Raw genomic sequence first — 25,653 nt, forward strand, 5'->3', positions numbered from 1 at the left:
TGCAGGCTTCTTTCCAAAGGGCGAGTTGGGCCCCACAGCATCTTGCTTCCAGCTCTTTGGGAAGCTAAGAAACAACTCGCTCTGCACAGTGCTCTTACAGCCTACCGGGAACATCTCTTCCAAAGGCCTGTGAAACGCAGTTTCTTTGCAGGCCTGATCTGGCTGAAGTAGGACTTCTGCTCTGGGTGTGCTACTTTGCCCTAGAGCTGAAATGCACAACGTGCAGGCTTCTTTCCAAAGGCCGAGTTGTGCCCCACACCATCTTGCTTCCAGCTCTTTGGGAAGCTAAGAAACAACTCGCTCTGCACAGTGCTCTTACAGCCTACCGGGAACATCTCTTCCAAAGGCCTGTGAAACGCAGTTTCTTTGCAGGCCTGATCTGGCAGAAGTAGGACTTCTGCTCTGGGTGTGCTACATTGCCCTAGAGCTGAAAGGCACAACGTGCAGGCTTCTTTCCAAAGGGCGAGTTGGGCCCCACAGCATCTTGCTTCCAGCTCTTTGGGAAGCTAAGAAACAACTCGCTCTGCACAGTGCTCTTACAGCCTACGGGGAACATCTCTTCCAAAGGCCTGTGAAACGCAGTTTCTTTGCAGGCCTGATCTGGCTGAAGTAGGACTTCTGCTCTGGGTGTGCTACTTTGCCCTAGAGCTGAAAGGCACAACGTGCAGGCTTCTTTCCAAAGGGCGAGTTGGGCCCCACAGCATCTTGCTTCCAGCTCTTTGGGAAGCTAAGAAACAACTCGCTCTGCACAGTGCTCTTACAGCCTACCGGGAACATCTCTTCCAAAGGCCTGTGAAACGCAGTTTCTTTGCAGGCCTGATCTGGCTGAAGTAGGACTTCTGCTCTGGGTGTGCTACTTTGCCCTAGAGCTGAAAGGCACAACGTGCAGGCTTCTTTCCAAAGGGCGAGTTGGGCCCCTCAGCATCTTGCTTCCAGCTCATTGGGAAGCTAAGAAACAACTCGCTCTTCACAGTGTTCTTACAGCCTACCAGGAACATCTCTTCCAAAGGCCTGTGAAACGCAGTTTCTTTGCAGGCCAGATCTGGGTGAAGTAGGACTTCTGCTCTGGGTGTGCTACTTTGCCCTAGAGCTGAAAGGCACATCGTGCAGGCTTCTTTCCAAAGGGCGAGTTGGGCCCCACAGCATCTTGCTTCCAGCTCTTTGGGAAGCTAAGAAACAACTCGCTCTGCACAGTGCTCTTACAGCCTACCGGGTACATCTCTTCCAAAGGCCTGTGAAACGCAGTTTCTTTGCAGGCCTGATCTGGCTGATGTAGGACTTCTGCTCTGGGTGTGCTACTTTGCCCAGAGCTGAAAGGCACAACGTGCAGGCTTCTTTCCAAAGGGCGAGTTGGGCCCCAAAGCATCTTGCTTCCAGCTCTTTGGGAAGCTAACAAACAACTCGCTCTGCACAGTGCTCTTACAGCCTACCGGGAACATGTCTTCCAAAGGCCTGTGAAACGCAGTTTCTTTGCAGGCCTGATCTGGCTGAAGTAGGACTTCTGCTCTGGGTGTGCTACTTTGCCCTAGAGCTGAAAGGCACAACGTGCAGGCTTCTTTCCAAAGGGCGAGTTGGGCCCCACAGCATCTTGCTTCCAGCTCTTTGGGAAGCTAAGAAACAACTCGCTCTGCACACTGCTCTTACAGCCTACCGGGAACATCTCTTCCAAAGGCCTGTGAAACGCAGGTTCTTTGCAGGCCTGATCTGGCTGAAGTAGGACTTCTGCTCTGGGTGTGCTACATTGCCCTAGAGCTGAAAGGCACAACGTGCAGGCTTCTTTCCAAAGGGCGAGTTGGGCCCCAAAGCATCCTCCTTCCAGCTCTTTGGGAAGCTAAGAAAGAACTCGCTCTGCACAGTGCTCTTACAGCCTACCGCTATCATCTCTTACAAAGGCCTGTGAAACGCAGTTTCTTTGCAGGCCTGATCTGGCTGAAGTAGAACTTCTGCTCTGGGTGTGCTACATTGCCCTAGAGCTGAAAGGCACAACGTTCAGTCTTCTTTCCAAAGGGCGAGTTGGGGCCCAAAGCATCTTGCTTCCAGCTCTTTGGGAAGATAAGAAACAACTCGCTCTGCATAGTGCTCTTACAGCCTACCTGGAACATCTCTTACAAAGGCCTGTGACATGCACTTTCTTTGCAGGCCTGATCTGGCTGAAGTAGAACTTCTGCTCTGCGTGTGCTACATTGCCCGAGAGCTGAAAGGCACAACGTGCAGTCGTCTTTCGAAAGGGCGAGTTTGGCCCCAAAGCATCTTGCTTCCAGCTCTTTGGGAAGCTTAGAAACAACTCGCTCTGCACAGTGCTCTTACAGCCAACCGGGAACATCTCTTCCAAAGGCCTGTGAAACGCAGTTTCTATGCAGGCCTTATCTGGCTGAAGTAGGACTTCTGCTCTGGGTGTGCTACATTGCCCTAGAGCTGAAAGGCACAACGTGCAGGCTTCTTTCCAAAGGGCGAGTTGGGCCCCACAGCATCTTGCTTCCAGCTCTTTGGGAAGCTAAGAAACAACTCGCTCTGCACAGTGCTCTTACAGCCTACCGGGAACATCTCTTCCAAAGGCCTGTGAAACGCAGTTTCTTTGCAGGCCTGATCTGGCTGAAGTAGGACTTCTGCTCTGGGTGTGCTACTTTGCCCTAGAGCTGAAATGCACAACGTGCAGGCTTCTTTCCAAAGGGGGAGTTGGTCCCCAGAGCATCTTGCTTCTAGCTCTTTGGGAAGCTAAGAAACAACTCGCTCTGCACAGTGCTCTTACAGCCTACCGGGAACATCTCTTCCAAAGGCCTGTGAAACCCAGTCTTTGCAGGCCTGATCTGGCAGAAGTAGGACTTCTGCTCTGGGTGTGTTACATTGCCCTAGAGCTGAAAGGCACAACGTGCAGGCTTCTTTCCAAAGGCCGAGTTGTGCCCCACACCATCTTGCTTCCAGCTCTTTGGGAAGCTAAGAAACAACTCGCTCTTCACAGTGTTCTTACAGCCTACCAGGAACATCTCTTCCAAAGGCCTGTGAAACGCAGTTTCTTTCCAGGCCAGATCTGGGTGAAGTAGGACGTCTGCTCTGGGTGTGCTACTTTGCCCTAGAGCTGAAAGGCACATCGTGCAGGCTTCTTTCCAAAGGGCGAGTTCGGCCCCTCAGCATCTTGCTTCCAGCTCTTTGGGAAGCTAAGAAACAACTCGCTCTGCACAGTGCTCTTACAGCCTACCGGGAACATCTCTTCCAAAGGCCTGTGAAACGCAGTTTCTTTGCAGGCCTGATCTGGCAGAAGTAGGACTTCTGCTCTGGGTGTGCTACATTGCCCTAGAGCTGAAAGGCACAACGTGCAGGCTTCTTTCCAAAGGGCGAGTTGGGCCCCACAGCATCTTGCTTCCAGCTCTTTGGGAAGCTAAGAAACAACTCGCTCTGCACAGTGCTCTTACAGCCTACGGGGAACATCTCTTCCAAAGGCCTGTGAAACGCAGTTTCTTTGCAGGCCTGATCTGGCTGAAGTAGGACTTCTGCTCTGGGTGTGCTACTTTGCCCTAGAGCTGAAAGGCACAACGTGCAGGCTTCTTTCCAAAGGGCGAGTTGGGCCCCACAGCATCTTGCTTCCAGCTCTTTGGGAAGCTAAGAAACAACTCGCTCTGCACAGTGCTCTTACAGCCTACCGGGAACATCTCTTCCAAAGGCCTGTGAAACGCAGTTTCTTTGCAGGCCTGATCTGGCTGAAGTAGGACTTCTGCTCTGGGTGTGCTACTTTGCCCTAGAGCTGAAAGGCACAACGTGCAGGCTTCTTTCCAAAGGGCGAGTTGGGCCCCTCAGCATCTTGCTTCCAGCTCATTGGGAAGCTAAGAAACAACTCGCTCTTCACAGTGTTCTTACAGCCTACCAGGAACATCTCTTCCAAAGGCCTGTGAAACGCAGTTTCTTTGCAGGCCAGTTCTGGGTGAAGTAGGACTTCTGCTCTGGGTGTGCTACTTTGCCCTAGAGCTGAAAGGCACATCGTGCAGGCTTCTTTCCAAAGGGCGAGTTGGGCCCCACAGCATCTTGCTTCCAGCTCTTTGGGAAGCTAAGAAACAACTCGCTCTGCACAGTGCTCTTACAGCCTACCGGGTACATCTCTTCCAAAGGCCTGTGAAACGCAGTTTCTTTGCAGGCCTGATCTGGCTGATGTAGGACTTCTGCTCTGGGTGTGCTACTTTGCCCAGAGCTGAAAGGCACAACGTGCAGGCTTCTTTCCAAAGGGCGAGTTGGGCCCCAAAGCATCTTGCTTCCAGCTCTTTGGGAAGCTAACAAACAACTCGCTCTGCACAGTGCTCTTACAGCCTACCGGGAACATCTCTTCCAAAGGCCTGTGAAACGCAGTTTCTTTGCAGGCCTGATCTGGCTGAAGTAGGACTTCTGCTCTGGGTGTGCTACTTTGCCCTAGAGCTGAAAGGCACAACGTGCAGGCTTCTTTCCAAAGGGCGAGTTGGGCCCCACAGCATCTTGCTTCCAGCTCTTTGGGAAGCTAAGAAACAACTCGCTCTGCACAGTGCTCTTACAGCCTACCGGGAACATCTCTTCCAAAGGCCTGTGAAACGCAGGTTCTTTGCAGGCCTGATCTGGCTGAAGTAGGACTTCTGCTCTGGGTGTGCTACATTGCCCTAGAGCTGAAAGCCACAACGTGCAGGCTTCTTTCCAAATGGCGAGTTGGGCCCCACAGCATCTTGCTTCCAGCTCTTTGGGAAGCTAAGAAACAACTCGCTCTGCACAATGCTCTTACAGCCTACCGGGAACATCACTTCCAAAGGCCTGTGAAACGCAGTTTCTTTGCAGGCCTGATCTGGCTGAAGTCGGACTTCTGCTCTGGGTGTGCTACATTGTCCTAGAGCTGAAAGTCACAACGTGCAGGCTTCTTTCCAAAGGGCGAGTTGGGCCCCACAGCATCTTGCTTCCAGCTCTTTGGGAAGCTAAGAAACAACTCGCTCTGCACAGTGCTCTTACAGCCTACCGGGAACATCTCTTACAAAGGCCTGTGAAATGCAGTTTCTTTGCAGGCCTGATCTGGCTGAAGTAGGACTTCTGCTCTGGGTGTGCTACTTTGCCCAGAGCTGAAAGGCACAACGTGCAGGCTTCTTTCCAAAGGGCGAGTTGGGCCCCACAGCATCTTGCTTCCAGCTCTTGGGGAAGCTAAGAAACAACTCGCTCTGCACAGTGCTCTTACAGCCTACCGGGAACATCTCTTCCAAAGGCCTGTGAAACGCAGTTTCTTTGCAGGCCTGATCTGGCTGAAGTAGGACTTCTGCTCTGGGTGTGCTACTTTGCCCACAGCTGAAAGGCACAACGTGCAGGCTTCTTTCCAAAGGGCGAGTTGGGCCCCACAGCATCTTGCTTCCAGCTCTTTGGGAAGCTAAGAAACAACTCGCTCTGCACAGTGCTCTTACAGCCTACCGGGAAGATCTCTTCCAAAGGCCTGTGAAACGCAGTTTCTTTGCAGGCCTGATCTGGATGAAGTAGGACTTCTTCTCTCGGTGTGCTACTTTGCCCTAGAGCTGAAAGGCACAACGTGCAGGCTTCTTTCCAAAGGGCGAGTTGGGCCTCTCAGCATCTTGCTTCCAGCTCTTTGGGAAGCTAAGAAACAACTCGCTCTGCACAGTGCTCTTACAGCCTACCGGGAACATCTCTTCCAAAGGCCTGTGAAACGCAGTTTCTTTGCAGGCCTGATCTGGCTCAAGTAGGACTTCTGCTCTGGGTGTGCTACATTGCCCTAGAGCTGAAAGGCACAACGTGCAGGCTTCTTTCCAAAGGGCGAGCTGGGCCCCACAGCATCTTGCTTCCAGCTCTTTGGGAAGCTAAGAAACAACTCGCTCTGCACAGTGCTCTTACAGCCTACCGGGAACATCTCTTCCAAAGGCCTGTGAAACGCAGTTTCTTTGCAGGCCTGATCTGGCTCAAGTAGGACTTCTGCTCTGGGTGTGCTACTTTGCCCTAGAGCTGAAAGGCACAACGTGCCGGCTTCTTTCCAAAGGGCGAGTTGGGCCCCACAGCATCTTGCTTCCAGCTCTTTGGGAAGCTAAGAAACAACTCGCTCTGCACAGTGCTCTTACAGCCTACCGGGAACATCTCTTCCAAAGGCCTGTGAAACGCAGTTTCTTTGCAGGCCTGATCTGGCTGAAGTAGGACTTCTGCTCTCGGTGTGCTACTTTGCCCTAGAGCTGAAAGGCACAACGTGCAGGCTTCTTTCCAAAGGGCGAGTTGGGCCCCACAGCATCTTGCTTCCAGCTCTTTGGGAAGCTAAGAAACAACTCGCTCTGCACAGTGCTCTTACAGCCTACCGGGAACATCTCTTCCAAAGTCCTGTGAAACGCAGTTTCTTTGCAGGTCTGATCTGGCTGAAGCAGGACTTCTGCTCTGGGTGTGCTACATTGCCCTAGAGCTGAAAGGCACAACGTGCAGGCTTCTTTCCAAAGGGCGAGTTGGGCCCCACAGCATCTTGCTTCCAGCTCTTTGGGAAGCTAAGAAACAACTCGCTCTGCACAGTGCTCTTACAGCCTACCGGGAACATCTCTTCCAAAGGCCTGTGAAACGCAGTTTCTTTGCAGGCCTGATCTGGCTGAAGTAGGACTTCTGCTCTGGGTGTGCTACATTGCCCTAGAGCTGAAAGGCACAACGTGCAGGCTTCTTTCCAAAGGGCGAGTTGGGCCCCAAAGCATCCTGCTTCCAGCTCTTTGGGAAGCTAAGAAAGAACTCGCTCTGCACAGTGCTCTTACTGCCTACCGCTATCATCTCTTACAAAGGCCTGTGAAACGCAGTTTCTTTGCAGGCCTGATCTGGCTGAAGTAGAACTTCTGCTCTGGGTGTGCTACATTGCCCTAGAGCTGAAAGGCACAACGTTCAGTCTTCTTTCCAAAGGGCGAGTTGGGGCCCAAAGCATCTTGCTTCCAGCTCTTTGGGAAGATAAGAAACAACTCGCTCTGCATAGTGCTCTTACAGCCTACCTGGAACATCTCTTACAAAGGCCTGTGACATGCACTTTCTTTGCAGGCCTGATCTGGCTGAAGTAGAACTTATGCTCTGCGTGTGCTACATTGCCCGAGAGCTGAAAGGCACAACGTGCAGTCGTCTTTCGAAAGGGCGAGTTTGGCCCCAAAGCATCTTGCTTCCAGCTCTTTGGGAAGCTTAGAAACAACTCGCTCTGCACAGTGCTCTTACAGCCAACCGGGAACATCTCTTCCAAAGGCCTGTGAAACGCAGTTTCTATGCAGGCCTTATCTGGCTGAAGTAGGACTTCTGCTCTGGGTGTGCTACATTGCCCTAGAGCTGAAAGGCACAACGTGCAGGCTTCTTTCCTTAGGGCGAGTTGGGCCCCACAGCATCTTGCTTCCAGCTCTTTGGGAAGCTAAGAAACAACTCGCTCTGCACAGTGCTCTTACAGCCTACCGGGAACATCTCTTCCAAAGGCCTGTGAAACGCAGTTTCTTTGCAGGCCTGATCTGGCTGAAGTAGGACTTCTGCTCTGGGTGTGCTACTTTGCCCTAGAGCTGAAATGCACATCGTGCAGGCTTCTTTCCAAAGGGGGAGTTGGTCCCCAGAGCATCTTGCTTCTAGCTCTTTGGGAAGCTAAGAAACAACTCGCTCTGCACAGTGCTCTTACAGCCTACCGGGAACATCTCTTCCAAAGGCCTGTGAAACCCAGTCTTTGCAGGCCTGATCTGGCAGAAGTAGGACTTCTGCTCTGGGTGTGTTACATTGCCCTAGAGCTGAAAGGCACAACGTGCAGGCTTCTTTCCAAAGGCCGAGTTGTGCCCCACACCATCTTGCTTCCAGCTCTTTGGGAAGCTAAGAAACAACTCGCTCTTCACAGTGTTCTTACAGCCTACCAGGAACATCTCTTCCAAAGGCCTGTGAAACGCAGTTTCTTTCCAGGCCAGATCTGGGTGAAGTTGGACTTCTGCTCTGGGTGTGCTACTTTGCCCTAGAGCTGAAAGGCACATCGTGCAGGCTTCTTTCCAAAGGGCGAGTTGGGCCCCTCAGCATCTTGCTTCCAGCTCTTTGGGAAGCTAAGAAACAACTCGCTCTGCACAGTGCTCTTACAGCCTACCGGGAACATCTCTTCCAAAGGCCTGTGAAACGCAGTTTCTTTGCAGGCCTGATCTGGCAGAAGTAGGACTTCTGCTCTGGGTGTGCTACATTGCCATAGAGCTGAAAGGCACAACGTGCAGGCTTCTTTCCAAAGGGCGAGTTGGGCCCCACAGCATCTTGCTTCCAGCTCTTTGGGAAGCTAAGAAACAACTCGCTCTGCACAGTGCTCTTACAGCCTACGGGGAACATCTCTTCCAAAGGCCTGTGAAACGCAGTTTCTTTGCAGGCCTGATCTGGCTGAAGTAGGACTTCTGCTCTGGGTGTGCTACTTTGCCCTAGAGCTGAAAGGCACAACGTGCAGGCTTCTTTCCAAAGGGCGAGTTGGGCCCCACAGCATCTTGCTTCCAGCTCTTTGGGAAGCTAAGAAACAACTCGCTCTGCACAGTGCTCTTACAGCCTACCGGGAACATCTCTTCCAAAGGCCTGTGAAACGCAGTTTCTTTGCAGGCCTGATCTGGCTGAAGTAGGACTTCTGCTCTGGGTGTGCTACTTTGCCCTAGAGCTGAAAGGCACAACGTGCAGGCTTCTTTCCAAAGGGCGAGTTGGGCCCCTCAGCATCTTGCTTCCAGCTCTTTGGGAAGCTAAGAAACAACTCGCTCTTCACAGTGTTCTTACAGCCTACCAGGAACATCTCTTCCAAAGGCCTGTGAAACGCAGTTTCTTTGCAGGACAGATCTGGGTGAAGTAGGACTTCTGCTCTGGGTGTGCTACTTTGCCCTAGAGCTGAAAGGCACATCGTGCAGGCTTCTTTCCAAAGGGCGAGTTGGGCCCCACAGCATCTTGCTTCCAGCTCTTTGGGAAGCTAAGAAACAACTCGCTCTGCACAGTGCTCTTACAGCCTACCGGGTACATCTCTTCCAAAGGCCTGTGAAACGCAGTTTCTTTGCAGGCCTGATCTGGCTGATGTAGGACTTCTGCTCTGGGTGTGCTACTTTGCCCAGAGCTGAAAGGCACAACGTGCAGGCTTCTTTCCAAAGGGCGAGTTGGGCCCCAAAGCATCTTGCTTCCAGCTCTTTGGGAAGCTAACAAACAACTCGCTCTGCACAGTGCTCTTACAGCCTACCGGGAACATCTCTTCCAAAGGCCTGTGAAACGCAGGTTCTTTGCAGGCCTGATCTGGCTGAAGTCGGACTTCTGCTCTGGGTGTGCTACATTGTCCTAGAGCTGAAAGTCACAACGTGCAGGCTTCTTTCCAAAGGGCGAGTTGGGCCCCACAGCATCTTGCTTCCAGCTCTTTGGGAAGCTAAGAAACAACTCGCTCTGCACAGTGCTCTTAGAGCCTACCGGGAACATCTCTTACAAAGGCCTGTGAAATGCAGTTTCTTTGCAGGCCTGATCTGGCTGAAGTAGGACTTCTGCTCTGGGTGTGCTACTTTGCCCAGAGCTGAAAGGCACAACGTGCAGGCTTCTTTCCAAAGGGCGAGTTGGGCCCCACAGCATCTTGCTTCCCGCTCTTTGGGAAGCTAAGAAACAACTCGCTCTGCACAGTGCTCTTACAGCCTACCGGGAACATCTCTTCCAAAGGCCTGTGAAACGCAGTTTCTTTGCAGGCCTGATCTGGCTGAAGTAGGACTTCTGCTCTGGGTGTGCTACTTTGCCCACAGCTGAAAGGCACAACGTGCAGGCTTCTTTCCAAAGGGCGAGTTGGGCCCCACAGCATCTTGCTTCCAGCTCTTTGGGAAGCTAAGAAACAACTCGCTCTGCACAGTGCTCTTACAGCCTACCGGGAACATCTCTTCCAAAGGCCTGTGAAACGCAGTTTCTTTGCAGGCCTGATCTGGCTGAAGTAGGACTTCTTCTCTCGGTGTGCTACTTTGCCCTAGAGCTGAAAGGCACAACGTGCAGGCTTCTTTCCAAAGGGCGAGTTGGGCCTCTCAGCATCTTGCTTCCAGCTCTTTGGGAAGCTAAGAAACAACTCGCTCTGCACAGTGCTCTTACAGCCTACCGGGAACATCTCTTCCAAAGGCCTGTGAAACGCAGTTTCTTTGCAGGCCTGATCTGGCTCAAGTAGGACTTCTGCTCTGGGTGTGCTACATTGCCCTAGAGCTGAAAGGCACAACGTGCAGGCTTCTTTCCAAAGGGCGAGTTGGGCCCCACAGCATCTTGCTTCCAGCTCTTTGGGAAGCTAAGAAACAACTCGCTCTGCACAGTGCTCTTACAGCCTACCGGGAACATCTCTTCCAAAGGCCTGTGAAACGCAGTTTCTTTGCAGGCCTGATCTGGCTCAAGTAGGACTTCTGCTCTGGGTGTGCTACTTTGCCCTAGAGCTGAAAGGCACAACGTGCAGGCTTCTTTCCAAAGGGCGAGTTGGGCCCCACAGCATCTTGCTTCCAGCTCTTTGGGAAGCTAAGAAACAACTCGCTCTGCACAGTGCTCTTACAGCCTACCGGGAACATCTCTTCCAAAGGCCTGTGAAACGCAGTTTCTTTGCAGGCCTGATCTGGCTGAAGTAGGACTTCTGCTCTCGGTGTGCTACTTTGCCCTAGAGCTGAAAGGCACAACGTGCAGGCTTCTTTCCAAAGGGCGAGTTGGGCCCCACAGCATCTTGCTTCCAGCTCTTTGGGAAGCTAAGAAACAACTCGCTCTGCACAGTGCTCTTACAGCCTACCGGGAACATCTCTTCCAAAGTCCTGTGAAACGCAGTTTCTTTGCAGGCCTGATCTGGCTGAAGCAGGACTTCTGCTCTGGGTGTGCTACATTGCCCTAGAGCTGAAAGGCACAACGTGCAGGCTTCTTTCCAAAGGGCGAGTTGGGCCCCACAGCATCTTGCTTCCAGCTCTTTGGGGAGCTAAGAAACAACTCGCTCTGCACAGTGCTCTTACAGCCTACCGGGAACATCTCTTCCAAAGGCCTGTGAAACGCAGTTTCTTTGCAGGCCTGATCTGGCTGAAGTAGGACTTCTGCTCTGGGTGTGCTACATTGCCCTAGAGCTGAAAGGCACAACGTGCAGGCTTCTTTCCAAAGGGCGAGTTGGGCCCCAAAGCATCCTGCTTCCAGCTCTTTGGGAAGCTAAGAAAGAACTCGCTCTGCACAGTGCTCTTACTGCCTACCGCTATCATCTCTTACAAAGGCCTGTGAAACGCAGTTTCTTTGCAGGCCTGATCTGGCTGAAGTAGAACTTCTGCTCTGGGTGTGCTACATTGCCCTAGAGCTGAAAGGCACAACGTTCAGTCTTCTTTCCAAAGGGCGAGTTGGGCCCCAAAGCATCTTGCTTCCAGCTCTTTGGGAAGATAAGAAACAACTCGCTCTTCATAGTGCTCTTACAGCCTACCTGGAACATCTCTTACAAAGGCCTGTGACATGCACTTTCTTTGCAGGCCTGATCTGGCTGAAGTAGAACTTCTGCTCTGCGTGTGCTACATTGCCCGAGAGCTGAAAGGCACAACGTGCAGTCGTCTTTCGAAAGGGCGAGTTTGGCCCCAAAGCATCTTGCTTCCAGCTCTTTGGGAAGCTTAGAAACAACTCGCTCTGCACAGTGCTCTTACAGCCTACCGGGAACATCTCTTCCAAAGGCCTGTGAAACGCAGTTTCTATGCAGGCCTGATCTGGCTGAAGTAGGACTTCTGCTCTGGGTGTGCTACATTGCCCTAGAGCTGAAAGGCACAACGTGCAGGCTTCTTTCCAAAGGGTGAGTTGGGCCCCACAGCATCTTGCTTCCAGCTCTTTGGGAAGCTAAGAAACAACTCGCTCTGCACAGTGCTCTTACAGCCTACCGGGAACATCTCTTCCAAAGGCCTGTGAAACGCAGTTTCTTTGCAGGCCTGATCTGGCAGAAGTAGGACTTCTGCTCTGGGTGTGCTACATTGCCCTAGAGCTGAAAGGCACAACGTGCAGGCTTCTTTCCAAAGGGCGAGTTGTGCCCCACACCATCTTGCTTCCAGCTCTTTGGGAAGATAAGAAACAACTCGCTCTGCATAGTGCTCTTACAGCCTACCTGGAACATCTCTTACAAAGGCCTGTGACATGCACTTTCTTTGCAGGCCTGATCTGGCTGAAGTAGAACTTCTGCTCTGCGTGTGCTACATTGCCCGAGAGCTGAAAGGCACAACGTGCAGTCGTCTTTCGAAAGGGCGAGTTTGGCCCCAAAGCATCTTGCTTCCAGCTCTTTGGGAAGCTTAGAAACAACTCGCTCTGCACAGTGCTCTTACAGCCAACCGGGAACATCTCTTCCAAAGGCCTGTGAAACGCAGTTTCTATGCAGGCCTGATCTGGCTGAAGTAGGACTTCTGCTCTGGGTGTGCTACATTGTCCTAGAGCTGTAAGGCACAATGTGCAGGCTTCTTTCCAAAGGGCGAGTTGGGCCCCACAGCATCTTGCTTCCAGCTCTTTGGGAAGCTAAGAAACAAGTCGCTCTGCACAGTGCTCTTACAGCCTACCGGGAACATGTCTTCCAAAGGCCTGTGAAACGCAGTTTCTTTGCAGGCCTGATCTGGCTGAAGTAGGACTTCTGCTCTGGGTGTGCTACTTTGCCCAGAGCTGAAAGGCACAACGTGCAGGCTTCTTTCCAAAGGGCGAGTTGGGCCCCACAGCATCTTGCTTCCAGCTCTTTGGGAAGCTAAGAAACAACTCGCTCTGCACAGTGCTCTTACAGCCTACTGGGAACATCTCTTCCAAAGGCCTGTGAAACGCAGTTTCTTTGCAGGCCTGATCTGGCTGAAGTAGGACTTCTGCTCTCGGTGTGCTACTTTGCCCTAGAGCTGAAAGGCACAACGTGCAGGCTTCTTTCCAAAGGGCGAGTTGGGCCCCACAGCATCTTGCTTCCAGCTCTTTGGGAAGCTAAGAAACAAGTCGCTCTGCACAGTGCTCTTACAGCCTACCGGGAACATCTCTTCCAAAGGCCTGTGAAACGCAGGTTCTTTGCAGGCCTGATCTGGCTGAAGTAGGACTTCTGCTCTGGGTGTGCTACATTGCCCTAGAGCTGAAAGGCACAACGTGCAGGCTTCTTTCCAAAGGGCGAGTTGGGCCCCACAGCATCTTGCTTCCAGCTCTTTGGGAAGCTAAGAAACAACTCGCTCTGCACAGTGCTCTTACAGCCTACCGGGAACATCTCTTCCAAAGGCCTGTGAAACGCAGTTTCTTTGCAGGCCTGATCTGGCAGAAGTAGGACTTCTGCTCTGGGTGTGCTACATTGCCCTAGAGCTGAAAGGCACAACGTGCAGGCTTCTTTCCAAAGGGCGAGTTGGGCCCCACAGCATCTTGCTTCCAGCTCTTTGGGAAGCTAAGAAACAACTCGCTCTGCACAGTGCTCTTACAGCCTACCGGGAACATCTCTTCCAAAGGCCTGTGAAACGCAGTTTCTTTGCAGGCCTGATCTGGCTGAAGTAGGACTTCTGCTCTAGGTGTGCTACTTTGCCCACAGCTGAAAGGCACAACGTGCAGGCTTCTTTCCAAAGGGCGAGTTGGGCCCCACAGCATCTTGCTTCCAGCTCTTTGGGAAGCTAAGAAACAACTCGCTCTGCACAGTGCTCTTACAGCCTACCGGGAACATCTCTTCCAAAGGCCTGTGAAACGCAGTTTCTTTGCAGGCCTGATCTGGCAGAAGTAGGACTTCTGCTCTGGGTGTGCTACATTGCCCTAGAGCTGAAAGGCACAACGTGCAGGCTTCTTTCCAAAGGGCGAGTTGGGCCCCACAGCATCTTGCTTCCAGCTCTTTGGGAAGCTAAGAAACAACTTGCTCTGCACAGTGCTCTTACAGCCTACCGGGAACATCTCTTCCAAAGGCCTGTGAAACGCAGTTTCTTTGCAGGCCTGATCTGGCTGAAGTAGGACTTCTGCTCTGGGTGTGCTACATTGCCCAAGAGCTGAAAGGCACAACGTGCAGGCTTCTTTCCAAAGGGCGAGTTGGGCCCCACAGCATCTTGCTTCCAGCTCTTTGGGAAGCTAAGAAACAACTCGCTCTGCACAGTGCTCTTACAGCCTACCGGGAACATCTCTTCCAAAGTTCTGTGAAACGCAGTTTCTTTGCAGGCCTGATCTGGCTGAAGTAGGACTTCTGCTCTCGGTGTGCTACTTTGCCCTAGAGCTGAAAGGCACAACGTGCAGGCTTCTTTCCAAAGGGCGAGTTTGGCCCCACAGCATCTTGCTTCCAGGTCTTTGGGAAGCTAAGAAACAACTCGCTCTGCACAGTGCTCTTACAGCCTACCGGGAACATCTCTTCCAAAGGCCTGTGAAACGCAGTTTCTTTGCAGGCCTGATCTGGCTGAAGTAGAACTTCTGCTCTGGGTGTGCTACATTGCCCTAGAGCTGAAAGGCACAACGTGCAGGCTTCTTTCCAAAGGGCGAGTTGGGCCCCACAGCATCTTGCTTCCAGCTCTTTGGGAAGCTAAGAAACAACTCGCTCTGCACAGTGCTCTTACAGCCTACCGGGAACATCTCTTCCAAAGTCCTGTGAAACGCAGTTTCTTTGCAGGCCTGATCTGGCTGAAGTAGGACTTCTGCTCTGGGTGTGCTACATTGCCCTAGAGCTGAAAGGCACAACGTGCAGGCTTCTTTCCAAAGGGCGAGTTGGGCCCCACAGCATCTTGCTTCCAGCTCTTTGGGGAGCTAAGAAACAACTCGCTCTGCACAGTGCTCTTACAGCCTACCGGGAACATCTCTTCCAAAGGCCTGTGAAACGCAGTTTCTTTGCAGGCCTGATCTGGCTGAAGTAGGACTTCTGCTCTGGGTGTGCTGCATTGCCCTAGAGCTGAAAGGCACAACGTGCAGGCTTCTTTCCAAAGGGCGAGTTGGGCCCCAAAGCATCCTGCTTCCAGCTCTTTGGGAAGCTAAGAAAGAACTCGCTCTGCACAGTGCTCTTACAGCCTACCGCTATCATCTCTTACAAAGGCCTGTGAAACGCAGTTTCTTTGCAGGCCTGATCTGGCTGAAGTAGAACTTCTGCTCTGGGTGTGCTACATTGCCCTAGAGCTGAAAGGCACAACGTTCAGTCTTCTTTCCAAAGGGCGAGTTGGGCCCCAAAGCATCTTGCTTCCAGCTCTTTTTGAAGATAAGAAACAACTCGCTCTGCATAGTGCTCTTACAGCCTACCTGGAACATCTCTTACAAAGGCCTGTGAAATGCACTTTCTTTGCAGGCCTGATCTGGCTGAAGTAGAACTTCTGCTCTGCGTGTGCTACATTGCCCGAGAGCTGAAAGGCACAACGTGCAGTCGTCTTTCGAAAGGGCGAGTTTGGCCCCAAAGCATCTTGCTTCCAGCTCTTTGGGAAGCTAAGAAACAACTCGCTCTGCACAGTGCTCTTACAGCCTAGTGGGAACATGTCTTCCAAAGGCCTGTGAAACGCAGTTTCTTTGCAGGCCTGATCTGGCTGAAGTAGGACTTCTGCTCTGGGTGTGCTACTTTGCCCTAGAGCTGAAAGGCACAACGTGCAGGCTTCTTTCCAAAGGGCGAGTTGGGCCCCACAGCATCTTGCTTCCAGCTCTTTGGGAAGCTAAGAAACAACTCGCTGTGCACAGTGCTCTTACAGGCTAGTGGGAACATCTCTTCCAAAGGCCTGTGAAACGCAGTTTCTTTGCAGGCCTGATCTGGCTGAAGTAGGACTTCTGCTCTCGGTGTGCTACATTGCCCTAGAGCTGAAAGGCACAACGTGCAGGCTTCTTTCCAAAGGGCGAGTTGGGCCCCACAGCATCTTGCTTCCAGCTCTTTGGGAAGCTAAGAAACAACTCGCTCTGCACAGTGCTCTTACAGCCTACCGGGAACATGTCTTCCAAAGGCCTGTGAAACGCAGTTTCTTTGCAGGCCTGATCTGGCTGAAGTAGGACTTCTGCTCTGGGTGTGCTACTTTGCCCTAGAGCTGAAAGGCACAACGTGCAGGCTTGTTTTCCAAAGGGAGAGTTGGGCCCCACAGCATCTTGCTTCCAGCTCTTTGGGAAGCTAAGAAACAAGTCGCTCTGCACAGTGCTCTTACAGCCTAGTGGGAACATGTCTTCCAAAGGCCTGTGAAACGCAGTTTCTTTGCAGGCCTGATCTTGCTGAAGTAGGACTTCTGCTCTGGGTGTGCTACTTTGCCCTAGAGCTGAAAGGCACAACGTGCAGGCTTCTTTCCAAAGGGCGAGTTGGGCCCCACAGCATCTTGCTTCCAGCTCTTTGGGAAGCTAAGAAACAACTCGCTCTGCACAGTGCTCTTACAGCCTACGGGGAACATCTCTTCCAAAGGCCTGTGAAACGCAGTTTCTTTGCAGGCCTGATCTGGCTGAAGTAGGACTTCTGCTCTCGGTGTGCTACTTTGCCCTAGAGCTGAAAGGCACAACGTGCAGGCTTCTTTCCAAAGGGCGAGATGGGCCCCACAGCATCTTGCTTCCAGCTCTTTGGGAAGCTAAGAAACAACACGCTCTGCACAGTGCTCTTACAGCCTAGTGGGAACATGTCTTCCAAAGGCCTGTGAAACGCAGTTTCTTTGCAGGCCTGATCTGGCTGAAGTAGGACTTCTGCTCTGGGTGTGCTACTTTGCCCTAGAGCTGAAAGGCACAACGTGCAGGCTTGTTTCCAAAGGGCGAGTTGGGCCCCACAGCATCTTGCTTCCAGCTCTTTGGGGAGCTAAGAAACAACTCGCTCTGCACAGTGCTCTTACAGCCTAGTGGGAACATGTCTTCCAAAGGCCTGTGAAACGCAGTTTCTTTGCAGGCCTGATCTGGCTGAAGTAGGACTTCTGCTCTGGGTGTGCTACTTTGCCCTAGAGCTGAAAGGCACAACGTGCAGGCTTCTTTCCAAAGGGCGAGTTGGGCCCCACAGCATCTTGCTTCCAGCTCTTTGGGAAGCTAAGAAACAACTCGCTCTGCACAGTGCTCTTACAGCCTACCGGGAACATCTCTTCCAAAGGCCTGTGAAACGCAGTTTCTTTGCAGGCCTGATCTGGCTGAAGTAGGACTTCTGCTCTGGGTGTGCTACTTTGCCCTAGAGCTGAAAGGCACAACGTGCAGGCTTCTTTCCAAAGGGCGAGTTGGGCCCCACAGCATCTTGCTTCCAGCTCTTTGGGAAGCTAAGAAACAACTCGCTCTGCACAGTGCTCTTACAGCCTACCGGGAACACCTCTTCCAAAGGCCTGTGAAACGCAGTTTCTTTGCAGGCCTGATCTGGCTGAAGTAGGGCTTCTGCTCTGGGTGTGCTACTTTGCCCTAGAGCTGAAAGGCACAACGTGCAGGCTTCTTTCCAAAGGGCGAGTTGGGCCCCACAGCATCTTGCTTCCAGCTCTTTGGGAAGCTAAGAAACAACTCGCTCTGCACAGTGCTCTTACAGCCTACCCGGAACATGTCTTCCAAAGGCCTGTGAAACGCAGTTTCTTTGCAGGCCTGATCTGGCTCAAGTAGGACTTCTGCTCTGGGTGTGCTACTTTGCCCTAGAGCTGAAAGGCACAACGTGCAGGCTTCTTTCCAAAGGGCGAGTTGGGCCCCACAGCATCTTGCTTCCAGCTCTTTGGGAAGCTAAGAAACAACTCGCTCTGCACAGTGCTCTTACAGCCTACGGGGAACATCTCTTCCAAAGGCCTGTGAAACGCAGTTTCTTTGCAGGCCTGATCTGGCTGAAGTAGGACTTCTGCTCTGGGTGTGCTACTTTGCCCTAGAGCTGAAAGGCACAACGTGCAGGCTTCTTTCCAAAGGGCGAGTTGGGCCCCACAGCATCCTGCTTCCAGCTCTTTGGGAAGCTAAGAAACAACTCGCTCTGCACAGTGCTCTTACAGCCTACCGGGAACATCTCTTCCAAAGGCCTGTGAAACGCAGTTTCTTTGCAGGCCTGATCTGGCTGAAGTAGGACTTCTGCTCTGGGTGTGCTACTTTGCCCACAGCTGAAAGGCACAACGTGCAGGCTTCTTTCCAAAGGGCGAGTTGGGCCCCACAGCATCTTGCTTCCAGCTCTTTGGGAAGCTAAGAAACAACTCGCTCTGCACAGTGCTCTTACAGCCTACCGGGAACATCTCTTCCAAAGGCCTGTGAAACGCAGTTTCTTTGCAGGCCTGATCTGGCTGAAGTAGGACTTCTGCTCTCGGTGTGCTACTTTGCCCTAGAGCTGAAAGGCACAACGTACAGGCTTCTTTCCAAAGGGCGAGTTGGGCCCCTCAGCATCTTGCTTCCAGCTCTTTGGGAAGCTAAGAAACAACTCGCTCTGCACAGTGCTCTTACAGCCTACCGGGAACATCTCTTCCAAAGGCCTGTGAAACGCAGTTTCTTTGCAGGCCTGATCTGGCAGAAGTAGGACTTCTGCTCTGGGTGTGCTACATTGCCCTAGAGCTGAAAGGCACAACGTGCAGGCTTCTTTCCAAAGGGCGAGTTGGGCCCCACAGCATCTTGCTTCCAGCTCTTTGGGAAGCTAAGAAACAACTCGCTCTGCACAGTGCTCTTACAGCCTACCGGGAACATCTCTTCCAAAGGCCTGTGAAACGCAGTTTCTTTGCAGGCCTGATCTGGCTGAAGTAGGACTTCTGCTCTGGGTGTGCTACATTGCCCAAGAGCTGAAAGGCACAACGTGCAGGCTTCTTTCCAAAGGGCGAGTTGGGCCCCACAGCATCTTGCTTCCAGCTCTTTGGGAAGCTAAGAAACAACTCGCTCTGCACAGTGCTCTTACAGCCTACCGGGAACATCTCTTCCAAAGGCCTGTGAAACGCAGTTTCTTTGCAGGCCTGATCTGGCTGAAGTAGGACTTCTGCTCTCGGTGTGCTACTTTGCCCTAGAGCTGAAAGGCACAACGTGCAGGCTTCTTTCCAAAGGGCGAGTTGGGCCCCACAGCATCTTGCTTCCAGGTCTTTGGGAAGCTAAGAAACAACTCGCTCTGCACAGTGCTCTTACAGCCTACCGGGAACATCTCTTCCAAAGGCCTGTGAAACGCAGTTTCTTTGCAGGCCTGATCTGGCTGAAGTAGAACTTCTGCTCTGGGTGTGCTACATTGCCCTAGAGCTGAAAGGCACAACGTGCAGGCTTCTTTCCAAAGGGCGAGTTGGGCCCCACAGCATCTTGCTTCCAGCTCTTTGGGAAGCTAAGAAACAACTCGCTCTGCACAGTGCTCTTACAGCCTACGGAGAACATCTCTTCCAAAGGCCTGTGAAACGCAGTTTCTTTGCAGGCCTGATCTGGCTGAAGTAGGACTTCTGCTCTGGGTGTGCTACATTGCCCTAGAGCTGAAAGGCACAACGTGCAGGCTTCTTTCCAAAGGGCGAGTTGGGCCCCACAGCATCTTGCTTCCAGCTCTTTGGGGAGCTAAGAAACAACTCGCTCTGCACAGTGCTCTTACAGCCTACCGGGAACATCTCTTCCAAAGGCCTGTGAAACGCAGTTTCTTTGCAGGCCTGATCTGGCTGAAGTAGGACTTCTGCTCTGGGTGTGCTACATTGCCCTAGAGCTGAAAGGCACAACGTGCAGGCTTCTTTCCAAAGGGCGAGTTGGGCCCCAAAGCATCCTGCTTCCAGCTCTTTGGGAAGCTAAGAAAGAACTCGCTCTGCACAGTGCTCTTACAGCCTACCGCTATCATCTCTTACAAAGGCCTGTGAAACGCAGTTTCTTTGCAGGCCTGATCTGGCTGAAGTAGAACTTCTGCTCTGGGTGTGCTACATTGCCCTAGAGCTGAAAGGCACAACGTTCAGTCTTCTTTCCAAAGGGCGAGTTGGGCCCCAAAGCATCTTGCTTCCAGCTCTTTTTGAAGATAAGAAACAACTCGCTCTGCATAGTGCTCTTACAGCCTACCTGGAACATCTCTTACAAAGGCCTGTGACATGCACTTTCTTTGCAGGCCTGATCTGGCTGAAGTAGAACTTCTGCTCTGCGTGTGCTACATTGCCCGAGAGCTGAAAGGCACAACGTGCAGTCGTCTTTCGAAAGGGCGAGTTTGGCCCCAAAGCATCTTGCTTCCAGCTCTTTGGGAAGCTAAGAAACAACTCGCTCTGCACAGTGCTCTTACAGCCTAGTGGGAACATGTCTTCCAAAGGCCTGTGAAACGCAGTTTCTTTGCAGGCCTGATCTGGCTGAAGTAGGACTTCTGCTCTGGGTGTGCTACTTTGCCCTAGAGCTGAAAGGCACAACGTGCAGGCTTCTTTCCAAAGGGCGAGTTGGGCCCCACAGCATCCTGCTTCCAGCTCTTTGGGAAGCTAAGAAACAACTCGCTCTGCACAGTGCTCTTACAGTCTAGTGGGAACATCTCTTCCAAAGGCCTGTGAAACGCAGTTTCTTTGCAGGCCTGATCTGGCTGAAGTAGGACTTCTGCTCTCGGTGTGCTACATTGCCCTAGAGCTGAAAGGCACAACGTGCAGGCTTCTTTCCAAAGGGCGAGTTGGGCCCCACAGCATCTTGCTTCCAGCTCTTTGGGAAGCTAAGAAACAACTCGCTCTGCACAGTGCTCTTACAGCCTACCGGGAACATGTCTTGCAAAGGCCTGTGAAACGCAGTTTCTTTGCAGGCCTGATCTGGCTGAAGTAGGACTTCTGCTCTGGGTGTGCTACTTTGCCCTAGAGCTGAAAGGCACAACGTGCAGGCTTCTTTCCAAAGGGCGAGATGGGCCCCACAGCATCTTGCTTCCAGCTCTTTGGGAAGCTAAGAAACAACTCGCTCTGCACAGTGCTCTTACAGCCTAGTGGGAACATGTCTTCCAAAGGCCTGTGAAACGCAGTTTCTTCGCAGGCCTGATCTGGCTGAAGTAGGACTTCTGCTCTGGGTGTGCTACTTTGCCCTAGAGCTGAAAGGCACAACGTGCAGGCTTGTTTCCAAAGGGCGAGTTGGGCCCCACAGCATCTTGCTTCCAGCTCTTTGGGAAGCTAAGAAACAACTCGCTCTGCACAGTGCTCTTACAGCCTAGTGGGAACATGTCTTCCAAAGGCCTGTGAAACGCAGTTTCTTTGCAGGCCTGATCTGGCTGAAGTAGGACTTCTGCTCTGGGTGTGCTACTTTGCCCTAGAGCTGAAAGGCACAACGTGCAGGCTTCTTTCCAAAGGGCGAGTTGGGCCCCACAGCATCTTGCTTCCAGCTCTTTGGGAAGCTAAGAAACAACTCGCTCTGCACAGTGCTCTTACAGCCTACCGGGAACATCTCTTCCAAAGGCCTGTGAAACGCAGTTTCTTTGCAGGCCTGATCTGGCTGAAGTAGGACTTCTGCTCTGGGTGTGCTACTTTGCCCTAGAGCTGAAAGGCACAACGTGCAGGCTTCTTTCCAAAGGGCGAGTTGGGCCCCACAGCATCTTGCTTCCAGCTCTTTGGGAAGCTAAGAAACAACTCGCTCTGCACAGTGCTCTTACAGCCTACCGGGAACACCTCTTCCAAAGGCCTGTGAAATGCAGTTTCTTTGCAGGCCTGATCTGGCTGAAGTAGGACTTCTGCTCTGGGTGTGCTACTTTGCCCTAGAGCTGAAAGGCACAACGTGCAGACTTCTTTCCAAAGGGCGAGTTGGGCCCCACAGCATCTTGCTTCCAGCTCTTTGGGAAGCTAAGAAACAACTCGCTCTGCACAGTGCTCTTACAGCCTACCGGGAACATGTCTTCCAAAGGCCTGTGAAACGCAGTTTCTTTGCAGGCCTGATCTGGCTGAAGTAGGACTTCTGCTCTGGGTGTGCTACTTTGCCCTAGAGCTGAAAGGCACAACGTGCAGGCTTCTTTCCAAAGGGCGAGTTGGGCCCCACAGCATCTTGCTTCCAGCTCTTTGGGAAGCTAAGAAACAACTCGCTCTGCACAGTGCTCTTACAGCCTACCCGGAACATGTCTTCCAAAGGCCTGTGAAACGCAGTTTCTTTGCAGGCCTGATCTGGCTCAAGTAGGACTTCTGCTCTGGGTGTGCTACTTTGCCCTAGAGCTGAAAGGCACAACGTGCAGGCTTCTTTCCAAAGGGCGAGTTGGGCCCCACAGCATCTTGCTTCCAGCTCTTTGGGAAGCTAAGAAACAACTCGCTCTGCACAGTGCTCTTACAGCCTACGGGGAACATCTCTTCCAAAGGCCTGTGAAACGCAGTTTCTTTGCAGGCCTGATCTGGCTGAAGTAGGACTTCTGCTCTGGGTGTGCTACTTTGCCGTAGAGCTGAAAGGCACAACGTGCAGGCTTCTTTCCAAAGGGCGAGTTGGGCCCCACAGCATCTTGCTTCCAGCTCTTTGGGAAGCTAAGAAACAACTCGCTCTGCACAGTGCTCTTACAGCCTACCGGGAACATCTCTTCCAAAGGCCTGTGAAACGCAGTTTCTTTGCAGGCCTGATCTGGCTGAAGTAGGACTTCTGCTCTGGGTGTGCTACTTTGCCCACAGCTGAAAGGCACAACGTGCAGGCTTCTTTCCAAAGGGCGAGTTGGGCCCCACAGCATCTTGCTTCCAGCTCTTTGGGAAGCTAAGAAACAACTCGCTCTGCACAGTGCTCTTACAGCCTACCGGGAACATCTCTTCCAAAGGCCTGTGAAACGCAGTTTCTTTGCAGGCCTGATCTGGCTGAAGTAGGACTTCTGCTCTCGGTGTGCTACTTTGCCCTAGAGCTGAAAGGCACAACGTACAGGCTTCTTTCCAAAGGGCGAGTTGGGCCCCTCAGCATCTGGCTTCCAGCTCTTTGGGAAGCTAAGAAACAACTCGCTCTGCACAGTGCTCTTACAGCCTACCGGGAACATCTCTTCCAAAGGCCTGTGAAACGCAGTTTCTTTGCAGGCCTGATCTGGCAGAAGTAGGACTTCTGCTCTGGGTGTGCTACATTGCCCTAGAGCTGAAAGGCACAACGTGCAGGCTTCTTTCCAAAGGGCGAGTTGGGCCCCACAGCATCTTGCTTCCAGCTCTTTGGGAAGCTAAGAAACAACTCGCTCTGCACAGTGCTCTTACAGCCTACCGGGAACATCTCTTCCAAAGGCCTGTGAAACGCAGTTTCTTTGCAGGCCTGATCTGGCTGAAGTAGGACTTCTGCTCTGGGTGTGCTACATTGCCCAAGAGCTGAAAGGCACAACGTGCAGGCTTCTTTCCAAAGGGCGAGTTGGGCCCCACAGCATCTTGCTTCCAGCTCTTTGGGAAGCTAAGAAACAACTCGCTCTGCACAGTGCTCTTACAGCCTACCGGGAACATCTCTTCCAAAGGCCTGTGAAACGCAGTTTCTTTGCAGGCCTGATCTGGCTGAAGTAGGACTTCTGCTCTGGGTGTGCTACTTTGCCCTAGAGCTGAAAGGCACAACGTGCAGGCTTCTTTCCAAAGGGCGAGTTGGGCCCCACAGCATCTTGCTTCCAGCTCTTTGGGAAGCTAAGAAACAACTCGCTCTGCACAGTGCTCTTACAGCCTACCGGGAACATCTCTTCCAAAGGCCTGTGAAACGCAGTTTCTTTGCAGGCCTGATCTGGCTGAAGTAGAACTTCTGCTCTGGGTGTGCTACATTGCCCTAGAGCTGAAAGGCACAACGTGCAGGCTTCTTTCCAAAGGGCGAGTTGGGCCCCACAGCATCTTGCTTCCAGCTCTTTGGGAAGCTAAGAAACAACTCGCTCTGCACAGTGCTCTTACAGCCTACCGGGAACATCTCTTCCAAAGGCCTGTGAAACGCAGTTTCTTTGCAGGCCTGATCTGGCTGAAGTAGGACTTCTGCTCTGGGTGTGCTACATTGCCCTAGAGCTGAAAGGCACAACGTGCAGGCTTCTTTCCAAAGGGCGAGTTGGGCCCCACAGCATCTTGCTTCCAGCTCTTTGGGGAGCTAAGAAACAACTCGCTCTGCACAGTGCTCTTACAGCCTACCGGGAACATCTCTTCCAAAGGCCTGTGAAACGCAGTTTCTTTGCAGGCCTGATCTGGCTGAAGTAGGACTTCTGCTCTGGGTGTGCTACATTGCCCTAGAGCTGAAAGGCACAACGTGCAGGCTTCTTTCCAAAGGGCGAGTTGGGCCCCAAAGCATCCTGCTTCCAGCTCTTTGGGAAGCTAAGAAAGAACTCGCTCTGCACAGTGCTCTTACAGCCTACCGCTATCATCTCTTACAAAGGCCTGTGAAACGCAGTTTCTTTGCAGGCCTGATCTGGCTGAAGTAGAACTTCTGCTCTGGGTGTGCTACATTGCCCTAGAGCTGAAAGGCACAACGTTCAGTCTTCTTTCCAAAGGGCGAGTTGGGCCCCAAAGCATCTTGCTTCCAGCTCTTTTTGAAGATAAGAAACAACTCGCTCTGCATAGTGCTCTTACAGCCTACCTGGAACATCTCTTACAAAGGCCTGTGACATGCACTTTCTTTGCAGGCCTGATCTGGCTGAAGTAGAACTTCTGCTCTGCGTGTGCTACATTGCCCGAGAGCTGAAAGGCACAACGTGCAGTCGTCTTTCGAAAGGGCGAGTTTGGCCCCAAAGCATCTTGCTTCCAGCTCTTTGGGAAGCTAAGAAACAACTCGCTCTGCACAGTGCTCTTACAGCCTAGTGGGAACATGTCTTCCAAAGGCCTGTGAAACGCAGTTTCTTTGCAGGCCTGATCTGGCTGAAGTAGGACTTCTGCTCTGGGTGTGCTACTTTGCCCTAGAGCTGAAAGGCACAACGTGCAGGCTTCTTTCCAAAGGGCGAGTTGGGCCCCACAGCATCCTGCTTCCAGCTCTTTGGGAAGCTAAGAAACAACTCGCTCTGCACAGTGCTCTTACAGTCTAGTGGGAACATCTCTTCCAAAGGCCTGTGAAACGCAGTTTCTTTGCAGGCCTGATCTGGCTGAAGTAGGACTTCTGCTCTCGGTGTGCTACATTGCCCTAGAGCTGAAAGGCACAACGTGCAGGCTTCTTTCCAAAGGGCGAGTTGGGCCCCACAGCATCTTGCTTCCAGCTCTTTGGGAAGCTAAGAAACAACTCGCTCTGCACAGTGCTCTTACAGCCTACCGGGAACATGTCTTCCAAAGGCCTGTGAAACGCAGTTTCTTTGCAGGCCTGATCTGGCTGAAGTAGGACTTCTGCTCTGGGTGTGCTACTTTGCCCTAGAGCTGAAAGGCACAACGTGCAGGCTTGTTTTCCAAAGGGAGAGTTGGGCCCCACAGCATCTTGCTTCCAGCTCTTTGGGAAGCTAAGAAACAACTCGCTCTGCACAGTGCTCTTACAGCCTAGTGGGAACATGTCTTCCAAAGGCCTGTGAAACGCAGTTTCTTTGCAGGCCTGATCTTGCTGAAGTAGGACTTCTGCTCTGTGTGTGCTACTTTGCCCTAGAGCTGAAAGGCACAACGTGCAGGCTTCTTTCCAAAGGGCGAGTTGGGCCCCACAGCATCTTGCTTCCAGCTCTTTGGGAAGCTAAGAAACAACTCGCTCTGCACAGTGCTCTTACAGCCTACGGGGAACATCTCTTCCAAAGGCCTGTGAAACGCAGTTTCTTTGCAGGCCTGATCTGGCTGAAGTAGGACTTCTGCTCTGGGTGTGCTACTTTGCCCTAGACCTGAAAGGCACAACGTGCAGGCTTCTTTCCAAAGGGCGAGATGGGCCCCACAGCATCTTGCTTCCAGCTCTTTGGGAAGCTAAGAAACAACTCGCTCTGCACAGTGCTCTTACAGCCTAGTGGGAACATGTCTTCCAAAGGCCTGTGAAACGCAGTTTCTTTGCAGGCCTGATATGGCTGAAGTAGGACTTCTGCTCTGGGTGTGCTACTTTGCCCTAGAGCTGAAAGGCACAACGTGCAGGCTTGTTTCCAAAGGGCGAGTTGGG

The sequence above is a fragment of the Equus caballus genome, chromosome X (genome assembly GCF_041296265.1).
Source record: "Equus caballus isolate H_3958 breed thoroughbred chromosome X, TB-T2T, whole genome shotgun sequence".
Classification (NCBI taxonomy): Eukaryota; Metazoa; Chordata; class Mammalia; order Perissodactyla; family Equidae; genus Equus; species Equus caballus.